We start from the raw sequence: 17,352 nt of genomic DNA, 5'->3' as shown, positions 1-17,352 counted from the left end.
GCAAGGCCCACAGCCTTCCCTGCAGACTCCAACTGCAGTCTGTAACAGATTCTCCGAGAGAGAGAGAAGTTTTGGCCTGAGGGAGAAAGTTGTCTGTATTTTCAAAAACCAAGCAAAAGGCTTTTTCTGTCCAGTTGGCAACAAGAACCACCTAATTTTTGGTTTCCATTTCCTTAGAGAAGAGAGGAGAAAAGGAAAGGCGTGGCCTTTCTAATCTCCCACGTGACAATTCACACAGTGTCCTCTCTCCTTTATTCAGTATGCCCTGGGAGGCAGATGTCATAGGCCCTGCTTCACAGGCGGGGAAACTGAGGCTCAGAAGTCAGAACCCACAGTGAAACCAGCCAAAACCAGACCTGTGAACCAGGCTACACAAGTGCATGATGCAGACTAACCGAGCAAGCTCAAGGCTACGCGCAGGCTGCCCACTGCTGGGAACTGGTACCAGCCCAAGGGCTCAAAGCAAGACAACAGCAGCTATCTGATTCTTCATTCCCTTAAACTCCTGCATCCTGGCCCTGCCTTCAGAGGCCAGGAGTCCACGAACGTTAGGATCATCCGAAATCTCTTTTAAACATGGAAAGATATAAACCACCTACTTCCACACGTTATCACTGAGGAAATTAACCCCCACCTTAAACCATAGGAGAGCCTAAATGGTTGTGCAGAGCAGCTGATTTGGGAATTAAAAAGAGCACAAACCCACAATAAAAAGGCACGTTGCTGATAATCACATACATTCCATGTCCTGGGAACGTCAGAACCACTCCCATCTAGTCCGCCCTGTCTGTGTGGAGGTGGATGAACTCTGCGCCGAGCCCCAGGGGGCCTGGAGCGAGAGCCAGCCTCCACCTCCTCTTCCTTACCACCAGCAAATGGAGCACATGCCTCTGGAAGCCCAGAACACGCGAGAACCAGTCACAGGACACTCACCAGGCGGCCAAATGATGGGCGATTTATCTTCACACTTTTCCAAGTTTTCTAACTTCTCATGGTTAGGTTTTAATTTTATAATGAAAGAGAGACCAATAAAAATAAATAGGGATGTTTTTCAAATACAGTATAGAATTTTTTTGTAATTTTTTTCCCCCCAAAGCCCCAGTACATAGTTGTATGTCATAGCTGCACATCCTTCTAGTTCCTGCATGTGGGACGCGCCCTCAGCATGGCCAGAGAAGCGGTGCATTGGTGCGCACCCGGGATCCGAACCCGGGCTGCCAGCAGCGGAGTGCGCGCACTTAACCGCTAAGCCATGGCGCCGGCCCAGTATAGAATTTTTTTGAATGTTTTCTCTTTTTGCATTTTATATTGCAAGGTATAAAACTGGTTTAACCACAGTCTTCAGAAAGGCAGGCAGATAAATTGCAATAGATTTTACTTTATTCTGCATTTAAATAACTTCAGAGTCAGCAATCAAATAAATCTCTAAAAATTTTAAGGCAAACAACAAAAGTTATCTGCAGCATTTGGTTTATTTAAATTATGTAGACTTGCCACCCCCCACTTGCTCACCTAAGCTAGCAGATCCTCTTTCTTTCATCCACCCATCCATCTGACATTTATTCAGCGGCGGCTAGCATGGGCTTGCACTGGGAATGCAGGCTCAGACGCAGCCCCTCCTTCCCTAAGCAGCTGCAGGAGAGCAGTGGCCAGTGTGCTAAGAGCAGCAGTAAGTCCACAGGAAGGGACAGAGGGAAGAACCACGTGGGAGTCTTCTTGCTCCTCCTGTAGAAGGCACAGTGTCTTGAAGCGGGGGTCCTAGGCAAGCCCCTACTCGCATTAATCTTAGCTGCAGAACAAGTGGTGTGGGGTCTTCTGCAAAGCAAAGGACTGCTATGTACTTAGAATTGGATTCCAGAGGCGACTGGGTGAGTCACCAGCCACCCCTACCCCCTCCCAGCACAGGAAGGACACCCTTCCTAAACCGGCTAATGCAAGATACCTCATGGACAGGACTTTCAATCACGATAATTCCCATGTCTTCACTGACATGGCTTTCACGTAAACTTTTCTTAGACGACTTATTTTAAGAACAGCCTACATGAGAGAAGTGCAGAAAGGCACTTACAGCTTTGGTCACTCTGGTTGCCCAAGTTCAGTGGTGACAACTAAGCCAGAGGACAGGACCAGCAATCTGCAAGAGTCATCATGATGGGCTGGAGTCCAGTCAAGGGAAAGAAGTGTTGGAGAAGAAAATCACGACCTCCTCATCACCCATTTTCCCATGACAGGGAAAGAACGCCTGCCTGCGTGGCAGGCAGCCCCCAGAAGATTCCACACCCTAATCCCCAGAACTGTGGCCATGATGAAATCATCACCACTCCTGTGAACATGTGTATTATTACATACCCTTAAGATAGACAGTGACCTGGGTGGGCCTGACCCAATTACACAAGCCCTTAAAGTAGAGGGCTTCCTCCAGCTGGCAGAGACATGGTCTGAGAGATTCAAAGTACCATTGCCAGTTTGAAGATGGAGGTGCCTGAGCCAAGGACTGCCAGTGGCTCTAAGGAGCTGAGGGAGGCCCCCAGCTGGTGGCCAACAAGGAGTCAGGGACTCAGTCCTGAATTCTGCCAATAACCTCATAAAGCGAATGGGGCTGCAAGAGGACTCCGCACTCCAGCCATGAACGTAGTGGCCGACACCTTGACTCTAGCCTGGTGAGAGACTAAGCAGAGAACCCAGCTCAACCATCCCCAGACTCAAACCCACAGAAACTCTGAGACAATAAATGAGTGCTGTTTTAAGCTACTGAGCATGTGGTCATTTGTTACAGAGCAACAGAAAACTAGTGCTGCCTGGAAATCTGAGAGTAAAATGTTTAATTTGTAGTATAAATTCCAAACTGTCGGGGATTTGCACCCCTGACCTCACTGGGGATGCGTATTCGCACTGGGGGCAGGTGTCTCGGGCATCCGTCTCCATCACCAAGATCACCTACCGGCCCTTCCTCAGGTGCCACGCTCACTCAGCAGCCTTCTGAGAGGAGAAACCCCTGACGAGCAGACCAGAGCCCTCTAGACAGTCCTTGCCACAGCCACGCTGGCCAATGGCAATTTCCAGGTGACACTGCGACTTACACAATCTCCTATGAATCTAGTTAGTATGATTCAGTCACCCACTCCCGTTAGCCTGCACTCTGGTTGCATTACCAAAATCAAGTTTCTGAACTTGAACATCACAGGTTTTTTGTGTATTTGGTTTTTACTACGACCTTCTTTTACTCCACAACGAAAAAACCAGATCCTAAACCACAATGACCTAATCAAGGCACAAAAAGGTCCTCTTTTCCAAAGATAACTGTTATCCTTCCTCCCATAGGCCATTTACAAGAATCCATTTAAAATGGGGACCAAATAGGGCTGGCCCACTGGCGTAGTGATTAAGTTTGCACACTCCGCTTTGGCGGCCCAGGGTTTGCAGGTTCGCATCCTGGGTGCGGACCTACAAACTGCTTATCTAGCCATGCTGTGGCAGTATCCCATACACAAAATAGAGGAAGATGGGCATGGATGTTAGCCCAGGGCCAATCTTCCTCAGCAAAAAGAGGAGAATTGGCAACAGATGTTAGCTCAGGGCTACTCTTCCTCGCCAAAAAAATAAATAAATAAATAAAATAATATGGAGACCAAAATTTCATATTAAAGAGTGATCAAAAGAAGGTCTGAGACTTTACCTTGAAACACAAATTTTTAAACTTTCGAAAAACTTATTTTTTACTTTAAAACATTTTACTTAAAAATGACTTTAAAAAAGCATTAAGTCACAACCACGTGTTACTTTTAAGAAGCAAATGGCACTGCCTTTCCATTACGAGCTCACAGCAACAAGACGGGGTCTGCTTTACCCCACTATGACTTTACGGCATGAGCAGTAAGGTCATTTTTGGCAAAAACATCTGAGGCCTCCATTTTTCCAAAGCCACCCCCCCCACTAGCCTATTTAATATTCCAATCCTCCTTTTCCAAAACATTGGTCCTGCCCTCCTCCTCGGTAGCCCCCTATCGGAGCGTCGGCAGTCCTAACTTTGCCCGTCCTCATGTATCAGTGACCAGGCGTAACTCCCCAACTCCATCACAGCAAGCCTCTTGTGCTAGATTTTCAATTCCACTTAGCAGAGAGACTGGCCATGTGCAATGGGCAGGAACAGCGATGCCATTACAAAGTGAGGAGTGTTTGAGTGGGAGCTCATTTCATCAATGGTCAGTGCAGCAGTGAATATCAGCATGCGGTGATGATTCCTGCTTCCCTCTGCAACCTTTGACCTTGGGGTCTCAGAGGACGAACACTCAGAAAACAAGGCCCACGTGTGCCACCACCACCTTTTGAGGCAGATCTCCCAATAGCCTCTCCCATGTGTCCCGTGACATTTACAGGAAGGGATCAGAATGAGAGAAAAGCAACCAGCGAGATGACAGCGGGCCCTGCTGGGCTTTCTCTCCTGCCCTCCCACCTGGCCCCCACAAGGACGCGCTGGGGGAGGTCACAATCGCTCTCCCATAGGTAGTGCCACGTCAGGCTGGGGCCGCAGAAGGAGAGGAGGAATCCTGGAGGCTCCTTCAGGCTCTGACTCTGTCAGAACAGAGCGAAGAGAACACGTATTGAGTTAGAAAGAACCCACGCCCCGAGTCCTGAGGCCCAGGGCTGACCACGTCCTGGGAATGACATCTGTGTCAGTTTCTCACAAACTTCAGGCGAGGAATGGCATTTTCTTTGGGGGAATAGAAGATATTAAAAAATTAAATACTGTCAAAGGACCTACAGAAAGGATGCTGCACACTGCAGCATGCCTGGGAGGACAACCTTCGAAAGGCCCAACCCCGCACTGAAGCCTGGCCAGAGCCCGGACTGCAGGCATCAGCCAGGGACTGGGGGCCTCCCCTCCTTCCACTACTCTCTTCCTGGGGCTCTACAGGGTACCAGTAAGGATGTGGCAAAGCATCTGAGGTCCACACTCCCGCCCTCACAGCTGCAGAACTCTTCTTTACCTTTAAGAAAGGTAAAGTAGGTGGTTTCTGAAGCTGTTGAGACCGAGCAGCACAAAGTAACAAAGCACTGCTGGGTCAGGAGGTGAAGGCACGTGAAAGTGGCAGCAACCAGGTGCCAGGACGAGCAGAGCTTGCGAGCCTGTCCACACACCTGTCTGCCACTCTAGGTCAGGTGCCCAGGTACAGAGCGCATTGCACACTGTTCACACTGTTCCCAAAACAAAAGTTCCAGAGTTCAACCAAAAAACGGAGTAAGAACTAGGGTCAATGGCAGCTCCAAAACAAGCATTTGATCGACTCCACTCCAAAGGTTCTTGCACGAATCTCTACCTTCTCTCACCTGCTGTTTCTTCATCTTACTCAAGGATGAAAGCAGACTGGCAATCTCACATGGCCAGGCCACCAGGCAAAGTTTCCAAGGGCAGAAACCTCCTCCCCAGAAAAGAAAGAGTAGTGTAGGCCGCTACCTGGGCCACCAGGCAAAGGCCCGAGCGGGCTCAGCTGATGCTTCTCAAACCCCCGCCACAGCCGACAACTGCTTACCCTTCCTTAAGGACACAGACACTGTCTTTCCAGAAACGCCTGTCCTGGGACTACATAGTAAGTCTGAGCAGCTTCTCATCTATAAGGTCCTTTTCTACCGGCCAGGCCACGCTGTCTTTTCTCAGTTCTTTCCCTTTCTAAGTCACAAGTAAAAGACGTTTTGGTGGCCTTCCCCATCACTCTGGGTAAAACAGAGCTATTTCTTGATACCTAAAGGTTAGTCCCACAAGCCCAGCAGGCCCCATGGACATGATCATTAGGGACACCATCCTCCTCTAATCACAGGCACAGCTCAACCGCTACTCCAGTTTACCACTTCCTCCTCCCTGGCGCTTTGCAACAGCAGTCTGCTAGAAGGACTGGGAGTAGCGAACCAAGCAGAGGGCACCCTGCCCTTCCAGGCACATGGCCGGCAATCCTAGCAGGCTCCCCCTCTAGACAGAGATGGCCGAAAGTGGGTACAGAAGGCAGTACATTCCTCCCACAGAGACAGGCAAGGACGGGTAGGCAGCAAGAGAGAAAAATGGAGCATTAACATGAGCATCACTGCCACAGTCCCTACTTGGGCTAAACCACAGGCCTCCTGGCTGCTTCAGCACCTACTCTCAGCCCCACAAGACCTCTGAGCTGGTTTCTAAGAGGCCGGCAGTGGGTCGCAGGTGGGACCCTGACAGAGAGGGGGAGCAGGCCCCCAGGCAGGTCCCAGAGCAGCAGCGCCCTGGAAGTGTGCTGAGTTTCAGGCTTTCGTCTTTAACCTAAAGAGAACGAGGAAGGAGCCATCACAGGGTTCCAATGGGGTGGGACTTGACCAAATCTGCTGTCAAAGGAGGCCAGCCCACTGACAGCACTGGGAAAGGCCCAGGGGGGGCAAGAGTGCATGAAAGACTACCACCTCGGGCTACTTGAGCAATCTCCACTAGAGGTGACAATAGTCCACATGAAGGTGAGGAGGTTGAAATACAGAGAAACTGGACAGGACGCGATGAACTGTGGGAGACAAGAGAGGGGGAGGGGAGCGAGATCTGCACACCTGGGCAGACAGTGCTCATGTGTGCCTGGCACTCACAGAGGAAGGCCAGATTTCAGGGTCAAGATCAGGAGACTATGTGACTCCTACGCCAACCCCTGCCCCAGATCCTAGCAAAGTACTTGGCAAGCAGTGGGCTCATTTACTAATAAAAACAACTGCAACGTATGTACTACATGCTGAGACTTTACTAGAAACCTATGAGTGAGGAAACAGCTTTAAGAGCCTGAGTGATCTACACAAGGGCAAGATGCTGCCACTGCTGGACGCTCACGAAAGGAAGAAGCAGGACTCTGGACTGTTGGGGCCCAAAAATGCTCTACAAGTGAAGACCACTTATTTATTTTCCTAGTGCTGAGAAATAGAGCCAATTACAGTTACACAGCAGGCTGAAAACCTGCAGGTGCCCCCAAAGAACTCTTAAAAGTCATACATCAAGAAATGGCTCTCCACCATCTCTTCTCAGAAAGTTCTACAAGAACTGAGAGAGGGAAAAGGAGACTGGTCCAAAGTGCATGCTCAGGCTTCAGGGAATTTAAGAAAGTAACACTTCTACCCCCAACCAGGTGAAACAAGTTGCAGAACATGCAGCTATTACCATGTATCACATACTGTAATGTAGTATCAACTGAAGTGTTCTCTAACGTACTTCAAACGAGGATAAACAGATCTCTACACAGAAGAGTTACTTTTAAGAAGTAATCCCAACATCCAACAATTGTGCGATTTGTAGGACTCTAACATTTGTAATAACCTTAATACTCTGGAAAATCCTGAGGTTCCTTTTGAGTCAGCATGCAACTGTGCAAGGAAAGTTTATGATTTAAGTCTTGAAACAGTGACAGAAGACCTATGAACAAATGCTTTATTTCTAGGTGCTCAGAAAAGCTCACAATGGCAAAGGGGCTGGGTAGGTAGCATTTGCACCTGAACAGCCTCACCTGAGCCTGCTCCAACCCACATACACACACCCATGTGTTTACCAGTCCTTGCCATCTGTAACTGCACTAAACTTAAATAGAATTTCTAATCCTCTATAGATTGATAGGAAAATACTTAAAATAAAGATGGCATCTTCCAAGAATTAAGTATGTGCTACAAACATTTTTATTTAAAATGTTTTCTTTAAAAAAAGCGTTTTTTAACTGGTTTAAAAAAAAAAAAACCTGTAGACGATTCTTTTTACGTTAATTTCAGCACAAAATTAAAACATAACATACCAGCTCCCTCCCCAAGAAGTCACTTCTAAACTCACCGTTGGCTACATTGTATCACTACTAAAAACCTAATCATCTTTCTAAACGATTTTCTCCCAAAAAAAAGTTAACATTTAACCAATATTTACTTTCAGGTTGATTCAAGGTCCTGGCAATACTAAAACCATCTGCAACTTAACAACGCCACACCTTCCTGCACCCGACTTTGACAAAGGGTCTCTAACTCGTCTTGAGGGAGGGAAAGTATCCGATCTCCCTTTCCAGTTTCAAGAGGCAGAAAAGGAAAACCCCTGCGCAAGCCGGCTTCAGCGGCCCCTTTCCTGCCCTGTTCTAGAATCCGGGCATATCAATCGTTTATAAAAGAAGTTTGAAATTTCAAAAAATAAAAATAAAAATCCCTCCAGGGCAGAGGTGGACCTTGGCCTCCAGCGTCCAGCCACGAAATACAAACGTCCAGAGAGGACGTCCGAGCGCCCAGGGCGCAGCCCGGGTACCCACGGCGGGCTCCGCGCACCTGCCCGGGATGGGCCCACCGGGGGCGGGGCGCGGGACCCCACCCGCCGCGCCGCGCGCACTCACCCCTGGATGCCCGGGCTGTAGGCGCGGCTCTTCCACGGCGTGCCGGGCCGCGGCGCCTGGGGCCCGGGGCCGCCGCCTCCGCTCAGCGCGGCCGCGCGGCTGCCCGACAGCAGGTAGTTGAGGCCGTAGGTGCTGGCCTTGTTCTCGCGTTTCCGGCGGCCCGGGTGAAACTGGTGCGGCGGCGGCGAGCCGGCGGGCGCGGGGCCGCGCGGCCCGGCGTACCCGTTGGCCGCGCCCGGGGCGCTCGGCGGGCCGTCGGCGAAGTGGAAGAAGGCGCCCCCGCGGCCGCCGCCCGCCCGGCCGAGCGAGGCGCTGCTCGAGGACGACGACGAGCAGCCGGGGCTCTCGGTGCCCGACTCGGCGTTGGACGAGGACGACGACGACGACGACAGCGACGGCGACTTGTGCAGGCGCCGGGCGCCCTCGGCCGCGGGCCCGAGCGCCGTCAGCAGCGCGGGCGGCAGCGCGGCGGGGCCGGGCGCGGGCGGCGGGGCGACGCGGCGGGCAGCGCGGGCCCCGCCAGGCCGCCGCCGCCCAGCCCGGCCGCCCCCGCCGCGGCCGCCGTGTCCAGCGCGGGCGAGTTGAGGCAGAAGTAGGACGCGAAGCCCGAGCCGCCGCGGCCCACGCCCTGCGAGGTCTCCCAGATCTGCATCCACAGGGCATTGGCCGGCCCCTTCTGCTCGGGCTGGATCCAGGCCACGCGCGGATCCATCCACGCGCCGCCCGCGGGCCCGCGCCCGCCCGCCCCGCCGCGGCCCCGCCCCCGCCGCGCCCCGAGCCCCGGCCGCGCCGCGAGCGCACGGACGGACGGACGGGCCGCGGGCGGGGGACGGCGGGCGGGCGGGCGGACGGGCCTGGGCCGCGGCGGGCCGGCTCGCGGCGGCGGCTCCCGTCGGGGTCCCGGCGCGGCGCGCGGCGGGCGGGCAGGCCGCGGCGGGCGGCTCGGGCCTGGCGGGCTTCCTCAGGCGGCGCGGGGCGGGCGCGGGGGCCGCGGCGGCGGCGGCGTTCCGCTCGGGCCGGGGGGAGAGGCCATGGGAGAGGGGCGGGCGGGCGGCCGAGGGGGCGGGCCCAGGCGCCGCGCGGCCCAGGACCCGCGGGAGGGCCGCCGCCGTGCGCCGGGTCCTCGGTCACGCTCGCGCCGCCGTCTCCGTGCTCCTGCGGCGGCGAAAAGACACTCTCGGCGGCGACAGGGCGCGGGGGAAGGAGGGGGCGCCGCCGCCTCCGCTCCAATGAGGGGCGGGGAGGGCGCCGGGAGTGGGCGGGGGCGGGCGGGGAGGAAGCGCGGCCTCCCTCGCCGGGCCGGCACGCCAGTGCGCACGCGCGGCCGATTTCAAATCCTCACTAGACACCGCCGCCTTGGTTACCGCGCCTGCGCGCTGGGGCGCTCCTCGGTGCGGACCGGGAGGGGACCGCTTCGGAAGGATACGCGACTGGGAGGGGCCGAAGGGGTGCTGGAAGTTGGGGGGTGGCGGCGGCGGCGGCCCGGGCCCTTATAGACCAGACTTGGTTGCGGTGACAGAGAGAAGTGGGGAGGCTGGTGCGCCGCCCTTGCCCGGCTGCGTCCGCCGGCCCCCCTCCCTCCGCCGCACGCAGGCCTAGGCGTGGAGACATGCGCGCTGGGGCCGGGGTCCCCGGCAGGCGCCGGGCCGTGCTGCGCGTGCGCAGGGGCACATGGCTGCCGCCGTTGCCGCCGCCCGATGGAAGTTTCCGTGCTGCCGGGTCGGGGCTGCAGAGGCTGCCCCGGGCCGTGCCCTCCCGACCGGCGCTCCTTACGTAGACGCCGGGCCAGCTGCTCCGGGGAAAAGATAAAAATGCCCCAGTCCCCCTCCTGTCCATCAGGGGCTCGTGTGCAGCCGCTCGCGCCGCAGGCACTCGTGTCGGCGCCCGCCCACGTGCTCGCCGGCGTCCCCGGAGGAGCAGTCCCGCCCCCCGCTGCCTGGGCTGCGCTGCCCGCTGAGCCGCCGCCCCGGAGCAGGACCAGAGGTCGCTGGCAGATCCCCTCTCTTGTGGCTCTCCTTACAGGCTTTTTTGTTTCCTTTTAAAAATGATTTGCTATGCAGAAAATGAAGTTAAAACTTTCAAGTCAGCCCACTGCTGCGATTTCCCGAGGCAAACTTGGCAGTGTTGCCCATCAGAGAAACAGCCCGTGTCCTTGGGTGTCGGGCCGCGTGGCTTTGATTATTCCAGCTGGCACAGCGTCTGCAGGCTTTATTCGAGAATTGCCCAGCTGTCTGCTGTTTGAGTTCCCCGTGTCCAGAGGAGGCTTTAAGCCCAGGTTGACAATGGTATTATTTGGACTGCGGCGCCACACACATTCGGTGAAGTCCAAAGCTAACGCCAAAGTGTCGTTATATAAATCTGCTTGCGCCATGCGAGCCTAGACTGCGTGACCGGACACCAGGGCCCCCACCCCTCCTGGTCCTGGTCCAAGCCCAACGAATGCACTCCAGGGCCAGGCAACTTCAGCGAACCCGCCCCAGGGCCCTGAAGCTGTTTGCCCGGCTTCCGCAGCGCCTAGACTCCGGTCCTTTTGAATAGAGCAGAACAGGCCCTTTTTAACTGGGTGTTTTAAATGCTGTCTTCCGGGTCTGTATCATAGATGAGCACATTACTATGTACTTGATGCCTCACACATCTACCAACATAAAGATCCATGTGTTGCATAAGGCTTTTTGGCAAATGGTGTTAGTTAATAATAAAAATGAGAATTTTGGTTCAGAGGTTTTTCATTACCTGTATGCTGCACATGTGGAAATTATGACCGACGATTATAATATGTGCATTAAATAAACTACGGAAAAGCACACACAAACAAGTCAAACGGTCGTTATTCTGGAACTCTTTGCTTCCAGTGACTCAGGCCAAAATCCTTGGAGTCATCCCAGCCTTAGGGGTGCGTCGCTCCACTCTACAACCAACGGGTGCTCTTGGCTCCACCTGCAAGAAACCGCTGCTACCCTTCTCTCCATCCCTCCGCCTACTTCACCCTTCAAGCCAGCGCAATTTCTAGCCTATTTTAAAACAGGCTCCTAGCTGTGTTCCTACATTCCATTCTTGCCCTTTGGCATCTTTTCCACACAGCAGCTTGAGTGATCCTTGGGAAAACAAAAAAAAGTTACTCTTTTTAAAAAATCAGTTCATGCCACTCTTCTGCTCAAAACCCTCCAGTGGCTTTCTTTCTCACTCAGCCTTGCTATGACCTGCAAGGCTCTACATTGTCTGGTCCTTCTCCCTCTTCTTACCACCTCATCTCCCACCTCTTCCCCTAACCCAGCCTGCTCCAGCCTCAAGCACAGCAGGCACACTGCTGCCTCAGAGCCTTTGCACTTACTGTTCCTTCTGCCTGGAATGTTCTTCCCCTAAATATCCACATGCCTGGCTCCCTCCCCACTCTCAGGTCTTAGTGAGGACTTCCAAGTGGCTCTATTTAAACCTCAAACCTAGCCCTCGATGCTCCCTACTTCCATTGCCTGCTTTTTTTTCTTTCTTAGCGTTTATCTCCATTAATTTCCTACAGCTGTGTAACAAAATACCACAAACTGGGTGGCTTAAAACAACAGAAGTTTATTCTCAGTTCTTGAGGCTGAAAGTCCAGAATCAAGGTGTTGGCAGGGCCGTGCTCCAAGGGCCCTAGCAGAGGATCTGCTCCATGGCTTTCTCTTATCCTCTTAGTGTTGCCGGCAATTCTTGGCTTTCCATGGCTTAGGGGGTGCGTCACTCCAACCTCTGCCTCTGTCGTTGCATGAAGTTCTCCCCGTATCTGTGTCTCTTCTCCTCTTGTTTTAAGGATACCATTCGTACTGGACTAGGGTTCACCTAATGACCTCATCTTGGTTACATCTGCAAAGACCATTTCCAAATAAGGACGCATTCTACGGTACCCAGGGTTAGGGCTTGAACATATTTTGGCGGGACACAATTCAACCCACTACACTATCTAAATTTTACTTATCGTCTGATGTCCCCTCGCCCCATTAGAATGTAAGTTCCACAAGGAAAGGAATTTTTATCTGTGCTTTTCCCTGCTGTGTGCCAGCTCGAGGACTGTGTCTGGCACATGGTGGGTCCTGAGTGAACACTGGTGGAATAATCAACGGTCAGTTGACAGACCCAGTGGGAGTGAGAGCAAGCAGTCGCCTTGCCTAGCTTCCAAGATCTATTACCTGGCTATCATGTTTACTTCTTTTCAATGTCTTAAGTTATTTTCTTCTCTGTGGCCTCCTGCTCTCTCTTTGCACTTGGCCTCCAGCTAATCCTCTTACTTTGGTTCATCAGCCACCAGTCAACTTTCTGTAATTAGATTGGGGTTTTGTTATTTGTATATTTGATCATGAATCTTTTTATGTAAATTAGAAGCAATATATTTCTTTATGTAAATCAAGAAACAATGCTGAGAGTAAAATGCAGTCCCTTTGACTCTGAGCAAAGAAGTCTTTCTCATTGCTTATCAGTTTTCACAGATGAGCCCAGCATTTTCCCTCCTTGGCCGAAACCCACTCTTCTCTCTCTCCTTTTATTAGAGGAAGGGTAATATTAGAGATTACACTGTGGTTTTAGTGATTTGTTCTCATGAACAAATGGCTTCCAGAGTGTGGACTACCATGGACTACCTGTGCCAGAATCAGATGTGCAGGTTAAAATGCAGGTATCTGGGGTTCACCTGATCTACTGAAACTTTCTAGGAGTGAGGCCCAGGAATCTGTATTTTAAGTAAATTCCCAGGGCAATTCTTAAGCACAGTAAAGTTTGAAAACCTCTGCCTAATCCAGGGTTCCCAAGCTCAATTGCTCACAGGAACTGAATAGGTAATGTAAGTAACTGAAAAAAAATCAGTTTGTGTATTAGTCAGCTACTGCTGGGTAATAAACCACCCCCAAACTCAGTGGCTTAAAATAAGTGTTTGGTATTGCTCACAAGTCTATGGATCAACTCAGTGGTTCTGCTGGGTTGGCTTACAGATCGGTTATGTACCACAGTCAGCTGCCAGGTGAGCTGAAGGTTGGCTGGTCTGGAATGACCACACTCACATGGCTGACAGTGGGCAGGCTAGCAGCGGGGGCACCAGGGTTGGCTGGCCCACATGTCTCTTGTTATCCAGCAGGCTAGCCCCAGCTTGTTCTTAAGGTGGCTGTACAGGATTTCAAGAAAGTGAGCAGACATGCACGAGGTCAGAATTGGCATGCCTTCATTTCCTCACCATTCTTTGAGCCCATGCAAGTGACAAGGCCTTGACAAGATTCAAGGGGTGGGGGGAAATAGCCTCCACCTCTTGATGGAAGGAGCTGCAGTCATATTGCAAGGGGTGGGGGATGCTAGGAGAGGAATAATTGGGGTCACAGTGTGACATGAAGGAGGAGTGGTGGGGACCGTGGGGTCCAGGAGAGCACCTGCCTGGTGTAAAGGAGCTGGAGCTGCTCCTGTCCAGCCGGCAGGAGGGCAGGACCCACCCCTGGTGCCAGACACACCCTTTCTCACCAGAAACTGGAGATACACATGGGAGCCTGGATCTCCTGTTTTGAAATGTCAGCCCCTAGGTAGATGCTGCTGGTTGCCCACCCAAGTCCTTTGGCCCCACTGCCCCGCACTGCTGTAGCTGGCAGAGCCCCAATTCTACCCAGGTGTCTGCATGGCCAGGTATGTAGGAAGGGGCCACCTTCCTCAGACCAGAGGGCGAATCGTGATGAGTCTCGTTGTTCCTGGTGGTCTCATTCCCCCTGCGAGCACCAATGTAAGCACAGAATGTAACTCCATCATAGAGGACAAGACCTTCAGGAAAGGCTGCCTGGACACTGCTGGGAAAGTCTTGCAGGTGAATAAGAAGAGACATACGAGAAGACACTCCCTTCTTCACCACTCGACACAGTTACATCCACATAGGATGCCTGCAGCCATCCTGAGGGCACAAAAGAGATGTGACCAAGGCCCTGGGGGCCAAATGATGGAAAGAAGATGCCCTCGATTGCCTCACCAAGCAGCAGAATTAACCACACCATAGCCCCCCTCTCCAGACCCCTTGGCATCTGAGGTGATAACCTCCCTTACTAGTTGAGGCATTTTCTGGATGGGTCACACTCCCATTTGCTGCAGAAAGCACCTTGATGCAGCAACTAATTCAGAAAATACTAACACACCGTGAGAAACCAGACTAGAACAGTCAGTGGGTTACTTCCAGCTTCTGGGTAATCTCTGGTCACGAGCAAGCAAATAATGTGATGGGGAAAAAAGAGAAGGGAGGAGGGAGAGAGCTTCACCTGCGCTGTGCCCTAGAGAATGTGTGTTCATGAGGAGACGTTTCCTTCAAAGAAATCGTGTTCCTGCCAAGGCGGGTGCTGAATTTCTTGAGTTTCAAGCACTGGAGTCCCTCACTAAAGGAAATCTTGGAAGTGAGTTTTTCTGTAAAATGAATGATCTTCCTTTTATCTTTAATTATGGAGAGTTTCAAAGCTATGTAACAAGAGAGAGAATATGTATAAAATGAACTCCTATATACTCATTAACACCTTCAATAAATATCAACTCATGGTCCAATGTGTTCACCAATATCCTTACCCGCTTTCTCCATCTCCAATTATTTTGAAGCAAGTCCCAGATAATATGTCATTTCACCCATAAATATTTCAGTGTGTATTTCTGTTATAAGCACTTTTGTTTTAAAGCATATTTATGATATCACATGAAAGTATTAATAATAATGTCTTAATATTATCACATATCTGATCCATAATAAATATCTTTGATTATCTTATAACATTGTTGATTGTTTTTTCACAAAAAGGTACATATATTGCAGTTGGTTGATTTGTATCTTCTGAAACTTTTATTCTCCCTCATCTTTTTCTTTTCTTTTTTTTTTTTTTTTTTGGCAATCTGTGTTGAAGAACATGGCTCGTTTGTCCCACAGTCTGGATTTTGCCAGCTATATCTCCCTGTGGTGTCATTTGACATGTTCCCTGTCACTTCTGTTTTCTGTAAGTTGGTCGTTGGATCTAGAGTCCTGATTGAATTCGTGTTCAATCTTTTTTGGTGAGACGACTGCGGAGGTGGTGCAGTGTCCTACTGGAGGCTCACAGTGTCTGGTGCTCTCTCTTGTCGTGACTCTTGTTAGTGCCTTTGATGAGCACTGCCTAAACTCTAGGTCTGTGGTTCCATCAGGGCTATCATCCGTTTACACAGCACAGCGATCCCAAGACTGCCCCTTCTCACGTAATTTGAGAAGCAGAAGACAGCCTGTGGATCCTCAGGTCTACCTCTTGCTTCACGAGGATTCTGAGGGAGGCCTGCCTGAAACCACAGCCCAATCAGGATGACTGGAGAGAGGGGCTCAGCAAAGCAAGTCCTGTTAACTAGACCACATAAAAAATTAACTTCATTCTGTCCTACGGAACATGACATAATGGAATACAGAAGGAATATTCCTGTGGAGGGAATGTGTAACAGAATTACAGAAATGGTCTGTAGGGAATCTATAAATGGGGAGACCCCAAATTATGCTTTGATTCTGTTTGTCCAAGGATGCCCATCCTGACCTTGGTGGGCACTAGGTGGGTCCTTCACTAGGAGGTGAGTTCTGTGGGAGGGGGGAGATTTTCAAAATGCTCCTCCTTAAAAAAAAAAGGTAATTTTGTGAGGAGATGTTAACTAGCTTGACTGTAGTAATCATGTCACTATGTATGGATATATTTAATAGCCATGTTGTATACCTTAAATATATACAATTTTTATTAAAATACTAAAATAAATGAGATTAAATTTTTAAAAATTCATACATAAGTTAAAGCATGTTGAAAAAAATCTTGGCTTTGAGAAAGCAGAGAATAAATATTTCAAAATTAATATGAAACAGATATGGAGTAGAGAATATTAGAAGAAAGTTTGTGAACATAAAAAATGGTAAGCTTCAGTTTTTTGTAATATTTATGCAGAAAGGCTTATTTCCTCACAATATAAGATAAATGAAGTGTTATGCATGTTGTTCTCCATTTTAAATCTCTATGATAAATAATAAAAAATAAATCAGTGGTAAATATTTGGAGCCAGATTTTAAAAAAACAAAGGCTGTGCCTAGACTTAGAAGAAATGAGCTTCATTTCCCTCCAAGGCCGCCTTCCAACCAGCTCCTCTCCTTCCTCACCGTCAAAGGAGGGCTCCCAGAAGTGAACTCCCCCAGTGTGAGTCCTGAAGTGGCCCTTGGTTTATGACTTAGTGTGTCAGGTGAGAAGAGTTTCGTCTGAAGTACCTGAAAACCTTGCTAACAGTGGCTCTCTTTGTTTCCTAGGGCTGCCTGTAACGAATTACCGCAAACTTGGTGGCTTAAAGTGAGAGAAATCTACTCTCTCATAGCTCTGGAGGCCAGAAGCCTGAGACTAAGTCGTCAGCAGGGCCACTGTCCCTCCAGAGCCTCTAGGGAAGTGTCCTTCCTGCCTCCCCCAGCTCCTGGTGTCGCTTGAGTTGTCGCCGCCTTATTCCCGTCTCCACCTCTGTCTTCACATGGCTTTCTCCCCATGAGTCTCTCTGTGTCCTCGCCTCTTCTTGTAGGGACACCAGTCGTTGATTTAGGGCCCACCCTAAATGCAGGATGGCTTCATCCTAAGATCCTTAACCAATTACATCTGCAAAGACTTTATTTCCAAACAAGGTCATATTCTGAGGTTCTAGGTGGACATGAATTTTGGGAGGACACTATTCAACCCACTACAGGGGCTTAAACAAAAGCAATGAGTTATTTTTCCCCCATAATAAGAAATCGGGAGATAGAGGGCCCCCGGCATGGTCGTGCAGCGCTCCAGGATGTCCGAGCTGACCCGACTGTGACCCCTCTGGCCTTTGCTCTGTGGCTGCCCCAGCCCTAGCCGTCATGTTCATAGTCAAGGACAGAGGGATGTGGGGGGAGGGGAGTGTCTGCTGTTTGTTGACCCTTTTCCTCAGAAAAGCAAAAATTTCTAAGAAACCCTCACACTAGTTTCCCCCTTACATCTCATTGGCTAGAATTTTTAGAAGG

At 51.0% G+C, this 17,352-nt stretch overlaps 1 protein-coding gene across 2 annotated transcripts in view; it reads right to left on the bottom strand.

The window, feature by feature from the left end:
• The window catches only part of TENT4A (terminal nucleotidyltransferase 4A), a 46,563-nt gene extending 37,725 nt beyond the window's left edge, over positions 1-8,838 (bottom strand). The window contains exon 1 of one of the 2 annotated variants that reach the window (XM_087443106.1): positions 8,355-8,838. The gene's annotated coding sequence lies outside the window, so the exon portion shown is untranslated. The remainder of the gene's footprint in view (positions 1-8,354) is intronic. The other variant, XM_087443105.1, reaches the window with a different exon arrangement.
• Positions 8,839-17,352: the final 8,514 nt, after the last annotated feature.

Source organism: Ceratotherium simum, chromosome 18 (assembly GCF_057802395.1).
Source record: "Ceratotherium simum simum isolate JZ-2026a chromosome 18, ASM5780239v1, whole genome shotgun sequence".
NCBI classification, from domain to species: Eukaryota; Metazoa; Chordata; class Mammalia; order Perissodactyla; family Rhinocerotidae; genus Ceratotherium; species Ceratotherium simum.
This window is presented reverse-complemented; position numbering and strand designations above follow the sequence as displayed.